The following is a 15950-nucleotide window of genomic DNA, read 5'->3' on the forward strand; positions in this document are numbered from 1 at the left end:
GCAGACAACATTCACCTGTAAAACTGCAAATGTCATAATCAATTAATAGTATATATTGCAAAAAGATGAAAATAATCAACACAGGTAATAGCTCAGTTTTGACTTAGGATTTGTAATAAGTCTGAAGCAATTAAAGAAATTAAGACATCTACCAATCTTTTGAAAAGCTGCTGAGCCAGCAGTAGCATTTCAGATTTCATCATATTGAATAAAATAATTGGAACAGCCATATCACACACCTCAGCAACTTTTGGACACTGTGGGCATATAAAAGGTAACAGCACTGCTTGTTATCACACAGCTCCTAACTCAAGCCACTTATGGTTTCCCTGTTAGTATCTGCCATAAAGTCAGTGGAAGTTCTTATGTACATGATATTATGTTATTTTAAATACATGAGGGATTGGGGTGCTATGAATACAGCAAAAGACAACATCTTAAAACAACATCTTAGCCTACTGCCTTGTGAAATTTAAAAATGAATAGAATAACTCGAAAAATAATACCATTACCTGCAAAATCAGAGATTTAGTGTGGGAGTTTTTTTGCTTGGGTTTTTCATAGACTGCTATTCAGGACACACAAGCATCAAATGGGATCTACAGTCCAAGGGTAGGAATTACAGGCTAAAAGTTCTGAATTCAACACATTTTTAGTGAACTATGAGATTTAGTTCAGTCGCTGCTCTGCTTCTGCCTTTTTACTATACTTTTTAATGCAAGTTTCTTCTCCTGGTCATCTCAGTGTTGTCTAATTTTTCATCTGTCGAGTATGTTCTCACTTTAACACTATTAACTTTAATTAAACTCTTTGGTTTTCATGGTTGAGATCCTTGATTAATTACTTTACATCATGTCTTATCCATGAATAAAATATAGTCCATAAATATGTACTGGCTTATTTATCTTCTTTACAAAGTTGAAGAGGCACTCTGAAAGTACTAAGGAAATGCTCTGTTTAGTGAGCTTCCTGATGATATTTCACATTTTCTGAATATTTTAAAAATACTACGTTTTACTAAATAGCAGGTACATACAGAATGGACTTTTTTCTGGTGACTGAATTATCTTTATACATACTACAATGCTTTTACGGCTTGAAAATAACTACTAATTTTAAAAGACAATTTATTTCCGCTCAGTGGCATACATTGACATGGGGAGGTCTTACTAGCATGCAAGATATACATTCCTCTCAATTTAGTGGTCTCACCATGCAAGTTGGGGCTTGATATTGAAGTCTAGTTTCTGATGCATTGCCTCTACTGCAACTCTCCCTAATATACTTATTTGCATATGTAAATAGCCTTACAGCCTCTGAGAATATGGCCTTCGAAGTCACACTCCACTCCAGCATTGTTTCACTGCAATCAAATAATTGTATTTCAAGTACAGGATTACAACTGTATCGGACTTTAACTTGCAATACTCTCAGAAAAAGAGCAAAGAAACAGAGGTGTAGAAAGAAGCAGAAACCTAGTGAGAATGTAGAACTGGCTCTGCAGGCAGCGTTATTCAAAGTTATCTGGGATGCACCAGTCTGGTTTTAATGTGCACCTTATCATGCCAAGCCAGGCTGTGGAAGGAACAGACCACAAAGAGCTTTAGAAATATTATTTTCCCTTGTCTAACTCCACTCTTTTTCTCCAGGCCTTTCTGGTTGTTTTATTTCAGGAGATACTGTGCATGAGATGAGCAATTTTTCACACAGAAAGGTAGCATCCCACAGACCAGCGGCCCCAGAAATTTCAGCCTCCCTGTGAAAATACAGCCAGGAATTAACATTTTGAGGGGAGGAAAGGGCTGGCAAACACCGCTGAGCTTCTAAGCCCGTCCAGCTCTGCCAACACACCTCGGTTCTTCCCTGAATAAACCTTTTCAATCATGTTCTCATACAAACCGCAGTAAATGGCAATGCCAATGTGGATGCAAGCGCAGGGGCTGGCACTAAAAACCTGGGCTTATTCATCTGTGGCCTAATTAGTGTTTGCACCTGTATCACCTACTGAAAAGATTTCTGCAGCGGATTCTTTTTCCCCTCCTGTGAACACGCAGACTTGCAGCCCTCTCAATTACAGGTGAGAGAAAAAATAAAACAAACAAAAAAATACACCCTCAAACTTGGCCATTTTTCAGAATTCAGCTGGTAGCAAATGTAGCAGGTACCTGTATTTCATAAATTTTGGTTAATTTGAGTACACAGCTTCACTTTCAAATACACATCATTCAGATAGAAAAGGTGTTTTCTGTACATCCACAACACCAAGCTCTTCGTCAGGTAAAAATAATTCCAGATACAATTAAGCACAGCACTGCAGCCTACCAGTCTGCCCATTACGATGTCTTAGCATGCAGTGCATAAACCAGCTTCTATATATTATACAATCTGCTTGAAAACAGAAGCACTTGAACCAGTTTAAGACGTGGCTTTCCAGTCGGCACTTACTGCGATACCACTATAGCACTTGCTAATAAGCGATTGTTAAACTCCAGCATCAGCAATAGCTCATTTTGTACCGTTCGTTGATGGGAGTCTGATCCCAGTGATGGAATTTGATCGAGGTTTGTAGGAGCCTTAGCTGCATTTAATTATCACCAGAGGGTTTTTTTTTTTAAATACAACTCCTTATAATGCTCATGGGATAAACCTACAGGGTTATCATTTTCCTCCAGAACTTTTTTTCCATTGTCTTCTGGGAATAATTTTCATTCCAAGACCACTGAATTTCCTCTGGCTTTGAAGTATAGCTTAGCATAAAACCAAAATGAGGATCGTATTTCACTCGTATAAAAGTTCATTGGAAGGCAGCGGGAGAACCGTGCGAATCCAAATTGCGTAAACCAGTCCTTTGCTTTATCAGGGATGTGCTATTATTCTGCTGCTGAAACATCAAAAATCACAACCACTGTCAGCATCCTGAAATATGCACAGTGTGAAACAACTATAAATGGCATTAAGGTGTCTTATTTTGTATAAGAAGTCATGAAAATCGATGTGCTGACAAATCTAGAAAAATTCATAAATAAAAATGCAAATAAATAGCACACAATTCAAAACAAAACCTTACGCCCAGGCACACTGCACAATGACAGTTTGGAGACAACATCTGAATCCTCACTTCATCAGGAACTGCATGAGGGAATGTTTTTCAGTTTTCGTTTTTTCAAACAAAACAAGCTATGTGATAAAATAGACTGAAAATTCCTGAGTCCTCATTAAAACCAACAATTATTACAATCACTATTTTTCTAAATTCATAAAGGAGAAAAAAATATCTGAAAACCTTGAAGTTAACATGTTTTGAAGACATGTACTGGCATCCATGAGTTCCTTACTGCTCCCTTTAGAGAAACTGTTTAAATGCTCTTTGGTACTTCTGACTGCATAAACATTTCTCTCATGATGACAGTTAGTTACAATTATCCTTAATCATGCTTTTTTGCTTTGTCAAGGTACAAATAATGTTCGTTACTAATGTTTTCCAACCCCTGCAGTTTAATGCACATCCTCATTTATATGGTTGTAAACATATTTGTGAACTGTAGCTTTCATTCCCACAGTTAATAGGATGTATAATGCAAAAATGTAAAGGTCACAATGACCTACCAAAAAAATCTTCAGATTAATTTAAATCTTTCCCAACAGTCAGAGAGAAAATACTACAGCACCCTAAGATCCTAAAGCCCAAAATTCACATAAAATACAATAAAAGCAAGACCCTCATGGGATAAAAACACACATACAAACCCAGAAAATAACAAGAAAGAATATGATTCTCTATTTGAAATTTTGATTTCAAAACAGGGTTTTGAACCTGGGGAGAGCTGAGCTAATATATTTTTCCTGTCTGTATTTTCTTGTAATGTGGAATGAACAACTGGAACAAACATGTAACAGCAGAAAGCATAATAGCATTATGTAAACATTTTATAGCTGATTGTCTGAGGAAATGGCAATGGTGGTTTATGTCCTACTACTTTTAAGGAGAAAAAAAATAACCCATATGGTGCATATTTTTTTCACTGCTCAGTTTGCAAACAAAAATAATGAAGAAAATAATGAAGGTAATAAAGAGCAAATTCAGACTCAGGGGCAAAACACATTTTGTTTCAGTCAGCATTTTCAAGGACAAGACGACAATGTTGATATTTTTGCAGCAGTTGGATTTATGTAGCAACAAGGTTGCTGCACCAAAATTGCAACCTGGAGACTTACTTGTCACTCACTGTGTTCTTCTGCCCATCCTGGCACTAAGTAAAATTCTCTCCTGCCCTCTTGCTTTTGTGCTGTGGGACATAATTGACACAGCTTTAAGGAAAATAAAAGACCAAAAAAAACCCTAAAAAAAGTGAAAACTGCACAATAAGAAGTTTGCTGGAGGTGTTTATTTCTATTTAACTGGCAGAGGAGGGGGAGGACAAGCTTGTTTTCTGTCTGTCTGTCTCTTCGGGAAGATGACACAGATTAAATGGACTCCACAGTACTAAGAGTTTCCCTTCTGCTTTTGCATAAGCCTTTCAGAATTCAAATCTTGAAAGCAAGAAATGGCATATCAATAATCCCCTTTCCCCTTCTCCTAAGACAGAAGCAGATCAGATGGACAGTGCTCTCACAGCACTGATTAGCCCTCAGAAGACTCTTAGACTGTTCTCTGCAGCTCTCCAGAAGATATCTGTGAACCATCTGCTTTCTTCTCTTAGATTTTATTTTTAGGATTCATTCCCTCATCTATTCCTGTCAACAGGACTGTTTCATTAATCTGAGTGGGAAGGGATAAGCAGTTTGATTACTTACTTCAAGCAGGAAAAACTGTAACGGGCTCCAAGTTACCGTCAGGTCATTAAAAAAATAGACACGGGGTTTCGGCTGCTTTCTTCTTGCCACACACTGTTCATCAACCCAGAAGCTGTGCCACAAGGGATCCAGAGCAATCCGGCTCCGTGTTGCTTTGGAGTCACTCTGTGCAGGGGACTTGTCTGAAACAATAAGTATAATAACATGACAGCCTCGCACTCTTGCCATCTCTAACCCAAGGAACAGGCTGCTGTGTCCCCTTCCTCAGGATACAACTTGGAGGTTTTAGGCTGTTCAAATTCATGCCAGCAGCTGAAAAGCTTCTAGATAGCCTGGGGAAATTAAGAACAGAAAGTTAGGTTGAATTTCTTCCTTCTCTTGAGTCCTGTACGCTGCATATTTCACCTACCAAACTCGGAGATTGCAAAGGTTGTCAAACAGAGCATCCCAACACCAATCGCCTCTACAGAAATCTCCAACTGTGTCATATAAATTCTCTCAAACAACACTAGTCTTTCCTAATTGTGAATAAAGACCACAATTAGAAAATGCTTGCTTCCTCGTATTTCCAGATATGTTACTATTTGTGCTAAATATATGGAAAATACCTTAGCATCCTTGCTACATCACAGTGTGGCCACTCTACAGAAAAGCTGATTTTTCCAGTGAAATCTACTCTGTGCATCCTGGTTATCACTACATATCTGTCCCCTAAACAAAAAAAAAGACCAGTCTGTTTTGGAAGTCATTCTCTTTCACTAAGGGACATTTTTAGCATATGCACCAAAAGTTTCATGTCCCAATGGCACTATAGATATATACCCCTGTTACCTAAATACAATTTTTCAGTTGCATCCTGCTGCTTCCAGGGCTATTTACATTATAAATATGATATGATATTACATGATGTAATGTAATGTCATATATATTGTATATTAACAATTGCAGAGGTTTCACTCAGAGGCAAGTGAAGCCTTGGCAAGACCATCAGTACTCACACCAGCACACAGAGTCAATTACCACCATGCACCACCATCCTCTTCATTCTCTGATGAGGGAAGCAGTACAGTGTTTGTTGGTTTGGTTTTGATTTTCTTTTTACCCTTCCAATTCATAAACAAAATTAACAGATACAAGTTTTACACAAATAAAAACCCACAAGTCTTACTGCAGGCAAGGCTTCAACCCATGAGAAAAGAAACACAGATAAGACCAAGAGCACCTCAACATCCTACGGAGCCCATCTTATAAGGATTTATATGTCATGTCAGCAATAAGAAATACCAAAATTTGAAATAAAACAGAATAAATGTGTCTTGTGTTAGTGTTTAAGAGCACCAGGGTGTGACATTGTCACAACTTCTAGAACAAAAATACAGTTTCTGCTTCAAAGAGCTTAAAGTGAAAAAAATAAGACACTGTATAGTGAGTGAATAGTATAGTGTAAGTGAATATAAACAAACAGGGAAAAAGAATAAGAGAATAACATATTTTAATCAGAATTGCGCACTGCTAATGCAAGAAATCTTTTCAGGCTGACAGTCTCTATTAAATAAATGTATTTGCATCTTGAAAGTTTCAGCATAATTCCACATAAAAGAGAAAGTTTTCCTCCTTCCTGCAGTCTAAAAGCCATCTGCAATCAATTACTAAATATAACCCTGGGAAAAGCAATTAGACCCCATGTGGACTCATTTAGGTGTATAGAAAAGGTAACAGTTGTAAAACTGCAAGTATTTACCTCCAATCAAAACTTTCTGGCTGGATTCCAGGCAATGGATTTAGCATCACTGAAGGCTGTAGTATGTCTCAAAAACACATGGTAATTTGTCTTTGCTTCCTTGCATAAAGATATAATTCTAGGGAAAAAGCTCTCTAAATGGAGAAATGGGCTAAGCATTATTCTAATAACAGGTGTTAAGATTTGTACAATCCAGAGTGACATAACATAAAAATGCAAATTGAATAAAGCCGCAGTGTTTTCTCTAATGCAACTCAGTGCTCGCGTTTGTAGACACATAATCCAGTGAACTCACCATCTCAATTTTATAGCACTTGATGCATCAGCACCTGACTGCTAATAGCATTAAAATACTCTCTCCTTTTCAAAAAAAAGACTGCATGATAGGCACATGTATTTGCCAAAACAATGAAGAATTACTGATCCATTGCAATATACCTGGTGTCTCCAGAGCCAATGAGCCTCAAAGTATTCTTCTGAAGTGTAGTATCCCAAAGTCAAGGAGCTCCACACACTTTAAGGCATGTGCCATGATGCCTTGGTATTTTTGGATATCAAATCATTTTTTCTTTTTCCTGAATTGAATGGTAACTTTCCATACATCAGTTGCAAACCTGTCAAAACCATTTTGCAAGAAAAATTAAAAAGAATACATAAGTTTAAAAAGGAGACATATCATTTATTATTTATGACATTGGTGAAGACTGAAATCTTGTGCTTTTCTCTATTAATAACAACATTTTCCTAGTACACTGCCAATACATGATAAATTTTAAATAAATAAATAAATAGTAAAGTTCTTAGACCTTGTGCAGAAGATGCTGAGCACTTCTGAAATCAAAACACTCATTTCAGTCCAAAATGCACAGATTTACACATCCAGTGCCTCATAACTTACCTGGTAAGTACTGGATTTTATTTACATGAAACTCTAAACATATTACAAAGCTAAGTTCTCACAATTGCAGGAATTGTCTAGAAATTAGAGTTGAAGCTTATCAAGAATGCATCTAATTTTGAGAATATATTCACAGGAGGAAAACCTGTCCCCTACTAATCTCTTTTTTGTTTTCCCCCTTCTCTCTTATGAGAATTTAAATCCAATTCAGGACATTACTTTAAACTTTGAATTTATACATAACAGTATCTGGTAATATCACTCACTGCTACACTTGATGAAAATTAATACTGAATGCAATTTTTCACTGAAGTATTCAGATTCAGGTCTGCAGTATTTTTGAATTTGTGTGGGATTTAACTCAATTGACTGAATATGAAGAACAAACTATATTCCCTTCAAGACAAAGAACTTTCAGCACTTCAGTATTTTTATGATGAAACTTCGAGTTGTATTTTAATTTAAGAAAAAACAATTTTGTTTGAAATATCTAAACAGAACATTTTTTCTGAGTTAAACCAAATATTTCCTGCAACTCATAGCATTTTTTTCTAAAAATGTAATAAAAAATAATTTTTAGAATGGTTGTATGTGGTAAATTTAAAACTCATTTCCCTCATTTTTTTTCTTGAAATCAGTAACAAAATAATTCCATACACCTAATTTAACTGTGATTATTTGGAAGCCAACAATGTAACATCCATATAAGTTTTGTTGACCTCTCCTTCCCTTGATTTTCCCTGCTACCAACAAAAATTCTGAGGGAATATACCCTGGAATTTCCTTTACATTATCAGGTAATTTTACCTTGGAAGTTCAGCTTTGAGGAATAATGCTCTCCACGACAGTATAACAGATGGGGCAGTACTTGTGGATCTGTCATCATTTCGTTCAACTCTCTATTGCCTTCATTATGACAGAGAATTAAAATCAAATCTGAAATCTGCCATAATAATTTTAAAAAATCTTCTCAGATGGGACTTTCTTCCAAAAGATTAAAAAGCAAGAGAAATGGCCAATGAACTCACACCATATGTTTGTTAAAAACCGCATTCCTGGGACAATACCCTTAAATACTTGTTTAACCCAGCAAAATGAAGAAAAGCAACAATAATCTACTTTGCAGGTGACAGAAGGTGCCACAGGCTATTACATTTTGTAACTCTGCCAAATGATTTAATGCAGCTTCATTAAGCTATGAGCATGTGTAATTATAAACATGCCAGGTAAAATCTAAATTCAGAATCTCAATTTCAAAATCCAGTTTGTGTATGTCAGGAAATCTTGAAGTTATGCACAATCAGATGAATTTAACTAATACCACTCAGGATTTCTTATCTCATGAGTCCTAAGAATTAGTTATTCTTTGCACAAAATGGCATTTTTTTGGTAATGTTTAACACACCAATAAGAAGTATGAACAGCATCCCTCTAAGGGACTATTGTGAAGCAAATTGAGTCGGTCAATAAATAATGGTTTCACCTTACCTTTATATCCTGATTATTCTCTTGTATTTCCTCTCCACTTCCTATATCGACACAGACGCTGTGAATAAAAGACAATGAGACTGACTAGACTGGTCCTTGAGCATCTTTAACAAGGCTGGCTTCAGATGTCATAAAATATACCTTCCAAATCAAGCTTTACCTTTGGGTGTTTCCCTGTTGTACATGGCTACTTGATGAGGAAGTTTTGTCCATATGAATGGAGAGTAAAGCATGAGGTCCCACACTTTCCGTACGCTATCAGAAATCATCATGTTACTCTAGCTCCTCTCCCACTGACACCAGTAGCAGTTTTCACTCAACCTTTGGAGGAGAATGGCTTAGTATGGTCTGTAGGGATAGGACAAGAGGTAACAGTTTTAAACTAAAAGAGGGGAGATTTCAGAATAAATAATTTATTTTGTGATGAAGGTGGTGAAACACTGGCCCAGGTTGCCCAGAGAGGTGGTGGATGAACCATCCCTGGGACATCCCAGGCCAGGCTGGACAGGGCTCTGAGCAACCTGAGCTGGGTGAAGATGTCCCTGCTGATGGCAGGTGGGTTGAACTAGATGAACTTCGAAGGTCTCTTCCAACCCAAACTGTTCTATGTTTATACATTTATCTGGGTTCAGGTAGAGACAAACAAACAAAGTTTTCACAGTTGACTATATAACCATATAAACTTCTAAACAAGTGGCTCTTCCTACCTATCAGAGACCTTAGCTGGAAATATGGAGATCAGAGCAGGTAACTCTTGGTTTGTGATGAAAATTGCCCGTGTCTGGAATTGCCTAAGTGTTATTTTAAATCTCCTCTTCCATGCTCAGATCTTGAATTGGGGGAATCCCAAATTACAACCAGTCATTCTCATTCTACCCTGCATTCACTAAGGTGTTGCCATTGACAGACTCAAGCCATTTTTGTTTCTAGCAAGTAGCTATTCCCATCACGCGTGGACTTCACACACAGGGGCACGTGGAGGTTCAGCAGGTGCCTGCTTTCTGCATCCATCAGTTCTTGCAGATACCACCAGGGCAGGAGACACCAGAGCTCCTCAGTCCTTGGGAAGCTTTGGCACACTATCTATTTTTCATCTCTTCAGCTTGCTGTTTTCAAATGAATGATTTCTGCATCTAGGCACACAAAGAAAATGCTCACACATGCACACAGAAGTGGCTTTTCTAACAATATTCCTTTTCTAGAGCCTTGGGCACCAAAAAGTTTAATCGTATACAAAGTTAAAATAAAAACCCTTTCATCTAATAAAAATAGGAATCTGAACAAACAAGTAAATGCAGTGTATATTTCAACTTCCAAACCAAAGTTTCCAAACTAAAAATTTCCATAGGGAGACAATATATAGTCAATCTCAAACAAGATTTATTAACTGGCCTTTTTTTTGTTTTCTTTCCCCATTCCCTCCTCCTAAACCTTTAGTCACAGAACTCCAAAAACATACCTTTTCTTTTCACGTCAACCAGATTATGCAGTACCATCACTTAAACCATTAATGTAAGTCTGAAGTTGATGAAAATTTCTTGAGTTTTCCCTGTCATACAGATAAGCTGGATATTTAAAAATCCTTTTAAATCCCAAAATTAAACGTAGTGGCAAATATGGATACATTTCATATACACATCAATCAGAATAATCCATTTCAATAGGCTTTCAACTTTTAGTCTGCTTTGATTTGCATCTCTTACACATCTTTATTCCACATGAAAAAACCCAGAAGTTTTAAGTCTCAAAAATTTCCAGACTAAATGATAGAAGTATTAAATATATCTTAAATTATTATTTTAAATAATAATAATAATTGAAAGCAACGTTTCCATAACAAAATTTTCCTTTTCAGCAAGTTGCAACTTCAGAAAAAAAAAGTTTCAGCCAAAAGCTGCCGCCCAGCGCAGTTCAGCAGTACCAAGTCCCTGCCTCCCAGGATAAAAGCAAGAGCCCAATTATCACAGCTCGCTCTACCTCAAGGCAGTTTCCAAGCACCCCAAGTTCCACAAAGCTTTAAAATCGCAAGAACATGCAGGAACTGCGCATTGAAGCACAAAGCACATTGAAAATCCCTGTTCAAAAGCAACTTGGAAATTAATTGCCCTCAAACCGGTGGTTTCTGTCACAGGCAAGGTCCTCTATAGTCGCAGAAAAGAGACCTCTGTGTTTGATTTGTTTCTGCAGAGGTCCACGCCTTTTATGATGCTTGATAGCTCATCAAAACCATATTCATCTAACACCCTTCTGAGGAGCTACTACCAGATACTCCCTTCTTCCTGAACACTTTGTAGAATAAATGGATCCTTTGCTAATGAGGTCACAGAGGCAATTTTACTAAGGCAAGGAGAAACGTATGACTTGCAAACTTATCTAACGTTTTCATCCCTGACAATTCTGGAAACCTACAGTACTAAGTTCACACCACGTAGCCAGACTGCATTTCTGTTTTTGTCGTTCACAACTGCAATTTGCATTGCTGAGGCCCCATCACAAGTCAACCGATGTTTTCCCATTGACATCAGCTGGAACGGATTCAGATGTACCTTGAAAATACCTTGCTGGGTGTGGGAAAGCAGGGGCTGAGCTCTGGCAGATCTTCTCCAACAATTCCCACTTACACCATTAGCATTGAAAATTCCTCATGTCTTCTGAAACACTGTCAGAGCCTCTACCTTTAGTCCATCTGATATGAAAGCAAGCAAAATGAACTCCCAAATCCACATAATTCCATTGTCTGCGCATCACAGTTGCTGAGCAACCTTCCCGTTACACAGCTCAGAACACACTTGAAACAATCAACTTCAACTGGAATGAGTGAAGTAGTAAACTGTTGGGATATTATTATTGATCCCTAATTAAAAAGGACTACATGGAAAATAGTGCTGGAGAAGGTTATTAAATTGAGAAACATAGAAAGTAAAGTCCTTTGGTGGCATTTAGATGCTCAGTTCTCAGGTGAGGCTTTCCCCTTCCCACATGGCATCCTGCATAACACAACACTTTAAAAATAATCTTTTGGTATAACTGAAGTATTACCCCATTATCCACATAACCCAGAAGCTAGAAGCAATTTCCAAGGGTTCTGGACCTGTATTAGTGTGAATGTGGCACTATTTTAATCCAGCTAATTACTCTCATTCATGAAAATATGCCCATGCTTATACCTATGCCGAATAAGATATCAGTTTTCAGGAGGTTTGGGTTTTGTTTAGTTGTATTTCTTTAAACAACACTTTCTTCAACTGTATGCTCTCACTACGTATAGCATTCCTTCTGTATTACCCAATGGTAAATGAAACAGCACCTCTATCATTTGCATCCTGTTCAATAAAAGGTTTACATTTTTCCTACATGGTTCTTTACGCTTGGAATATCACTAGTTTACTGAATAGAAGTTTTTATGCCTTCGGATCTGAGCCTAGTCAGCAAATGTAGATATTAATTTCCCATTTCTCTATAATTTACCTCAACAATAAATAGCAATATTCTAGGGCCTAAGCTAAAAAAAAGAATGTATATATGTAGGCATATATATGAATATATAAACACATAAGCAATTGAAATTGAATAATGCAAACAACTAAACCAATCTTGTTGGTTTTCTTTGCCACTGTATTACATGCTGAAGTGTATTACATCATCTTTTAACATATTTCAGAACATGGTATAATTTTTTTCTTCCTCTAAATGCATCACCAGGCACTGAGACAGGATTATAACCAATCAAAGCAGGTTTAAGTTCTACTCGCTCTTCCAACATCTTTCACTGGTAAAAGACCAACCACATCATCACCAGATCTGTCTGCCATGGCTCTATCCACAGCAGGTTTCCTCGGCACTGGGGATGGGATTTTCAGTGCCTGATCTCTCAACAAGATTTTGACTTGAGCTGACTTTGTTTTATTTGTCTTCCCTCCCTGCACCACCTCTTCTCTTTGTTTTCCATCTAATTCACAGCAGTCTAGAAGTGCTGCCTGTCAGGTACTTCAACTTTATTTCTCTGCTTTTGGAAGGTTACAGAGAAGAAGCCTGCCTAGTTCTATGCTGCATATTTACACTCAGTCCTCTTTTTCCTTCATTTCTCCTTTACTAAGTAATCAGTACATTTTTAATTCCTATAATTTTAAAAAGCAGTTTTGCCTTGTAGAGATTTCCACACACACCCCCCCTACCACCACCTGTTACTACAATTTACTACATTACTTTAGTTAGTCACGACTGCAAAAATTTGAACACACGCTACCAAGAAGTGTGAAACGTAATCCAGATTTAGTCACTTGAATAAAAAGGATATTAACTGTCGGGGGTGCCAAGCAGGACAGCATCATTTCTGGTCTAAACTCACTCGTAGTTTCCTATATAAGCTAAGCTGACTTTCTCCACTGCTTGAATTCTGTCTCATCTGCTCCTCACAGCAAAGCCACGTTGCATCTTCTCTGAGAAGTGTTTGTACAAGGATAACAAAAGCCCTCTGCTGAGATACACCACCATTTCCTAAGCTGTGTACTTCAGCTCAGCCAGAGAGATCTCTTCAAACTTTTTATATTTTGTCATCTTGAACAACAAAATAAAGAGCTGGATGACCCAGATGCCGCTTCCAAGTAAGATACAGCGTGGGCTGCTGTAACAGCTTCTGTAATAGCAACTCCTTCACTCTGAAAATAATTGTTTGGACACAAAACATAAGAAGCCTGGACTCGCCAAGAAAGCGTGAGATGTGGTAGGAATCACATACAATCTACGGCAGCAAGCTAGATCTTTATAAATGAAGTGGAAATGTGAGATGCATAGATAAATCTGCTTGGCCAGATAAGAGGAGGCAATCAGAATCAACCCTATTCCACAATGTCTTCTGCACCACAAAGGTCAACTCCTGGTTCCCCATTTCATTGCTTTTGTTGTCTGAAATAGAAGAAATCAAAGTGCTCTGAGGCTGCTCGCTGTCATCTGTCAATTTAAGTAAGAAAATATTAGGATTTGGCAAGGTGGCAGCATTAGGGCCATCGGAAGCTCTGTGCAAACCTATTTCTTTAATTGCGGTTAGTATATTATATAGGAGTTTTTAATTGTTTCAGGAATCGCCTCTGTAAATGTAGCGAAGCAAAGTAGTGGATGGAACATACCCTGAATTAACAGAATATTCAGCACAGGGTCTATTATTTTGACTTAGTGAAAGCAATGAAATGAATGCACACAGCAGAATGGTAAATACAATAAACTCCCTTTTTATATATTATAGAAAAGTATTTGATGAAAATTCTCAAGTTATTTTACAGAATCCTGTCAGTAAGTTAAGTTCTATTTTGGAGGCATTTAGAGATGAGATGGAGGAGAAAAAAGGTATATCATGCATTGTGCTTTTATGTTTTTCCCATTTCTAGATTTCATCTTGATATTTTTTCCTTAAATGCAACATCTGCAAAAGATGTTTTTGTACAGAAAAACCACACTGTATTTCAGCATTGCTGTTATTTATTGAGCTACTTCATTTTTTTTTTCTCAGGAGTGGACGAGTGTCTACATCGACATTTATTTAAATATTCATTGTGGATCAAAGCATCTTCAAGTAGGGATTTAGAGCCTAAAGTATTTGCCTGATGATTAATTTAGGCTCCATGCATTGCTGATTAAGGACTCATTTTACTTAAGGAGGATTCTCTGAAGTTAAGTAGATGCAGACCTCCTCAGAGAAGATTTTACACATCTTTAACTATCTAATTAAAATAAGCAAATGGTTTCATTTACAATTTTTAAGAATTTATCTACTCCTTAATTTTACTTAGAGCAAATAAAGCTGTCAGACTGGTCCTTTGTGGTCTCAAGAATATCAGTAAATGAAGCTTCTCCTACATATCGTTAACATTATCTTTTTTTTTTTTTTTAATGTGGTATTAAGAACATTAATACAGCTTTATCCTGCACATTTAAAAAAAGAAAAGAGAAAGAAAGAGAAAACACATAAATCAAAGTTTCCCTGCTGTGGTAAATTCTTACTGGGTTGGGTTTTGTTTGGTTAGGTGTGGTGATTTTTTTGGTTATTTGGTTTGGATTTTTGTGGGTTTCTTTTATGTGCAATTGTAAATATTTTATCAGAAACACTAACTTCAGAAACTGTTGTTTTTAAAAAGGGTTTATTTTGCATTTCAGGTGGTAGAAGATGTTGATACTTGTGCTCCATTTCTTGAATCAAGCAGAAACATCACATTTTGTTTCAGAGCAGTATAGGCAGTATTTTTTCTGTTGTGTAAAAGGCACCCTCTACAGAAGTAACCTGGTATGGATTTCTTTTCTTATGCATTGTATTTCCTGGTGGGACCGCGTCACTCCCTTTCACCAGTCAGGTCTATGACTGTGTGCTAAGAGATGTCATTCTTTATGTGCCAGGCTCGTGACAAGACTGGGCATCTGAAATGCAACCTTATAACTCTGCAATAGATTGGGTTGAAGGGACCTTCAAAGCTCATCCAGTGCCACCCCTGCCACGGGCAGGGACATCTTCACCAGCTCAGGGTGCTCAGAGCCCCGTCCAGCCTGGCCTGGGATGTCTCCAAGGATGGGGCATCCACCACCTCTCTGGGCAACCTGGGCCAGTGTTTCACCACCCTCAATATAAAAAATTTCTTCCTCATGTCCAGCCTGAATCTCTCCTCTTTTAGCTTAAAACCATCAATCCTTGTCCTATCACAACAGGCCCAGCTAAAAAGTCAGTCTCCATCTTCTTTATAGGCCCTTTAAAGTACTGAATTATACTTGTGTCAGCCATGGGATCATTCCAGTGCAGCTATTAAACTGATGTTTTTTATTCTAAGATAAGCTTGATATATAAGGAATGTCAAAACATCACAGAATTTTTCTGATCAAGGGCAAAATTCTCTTATGTGCTTTTCAGAATTACTGTTATTCTAAAGTCTTTTTGTTTACTCAATACATAAAATAGTTAAAAGACAGATTTAACAATTTCTTCCAGCTATCCAGACAACTGAAAAAGAATACACATTCTGGAAGGGAAGACAGACTTTCATTTTC

Source organism: Streptopelia decaocto (assembly GCF_964273445.1).
Source record: "Streptopelia decaocto genome assembly, chromosome: 7".
Taxonomy (NCBI): domain Eukaryota; kingdom Metazoa; phylum Chordata; class Aves; order Columbiformes; family Columbidae; genus Streptopelia; species Streptopelia decaocto.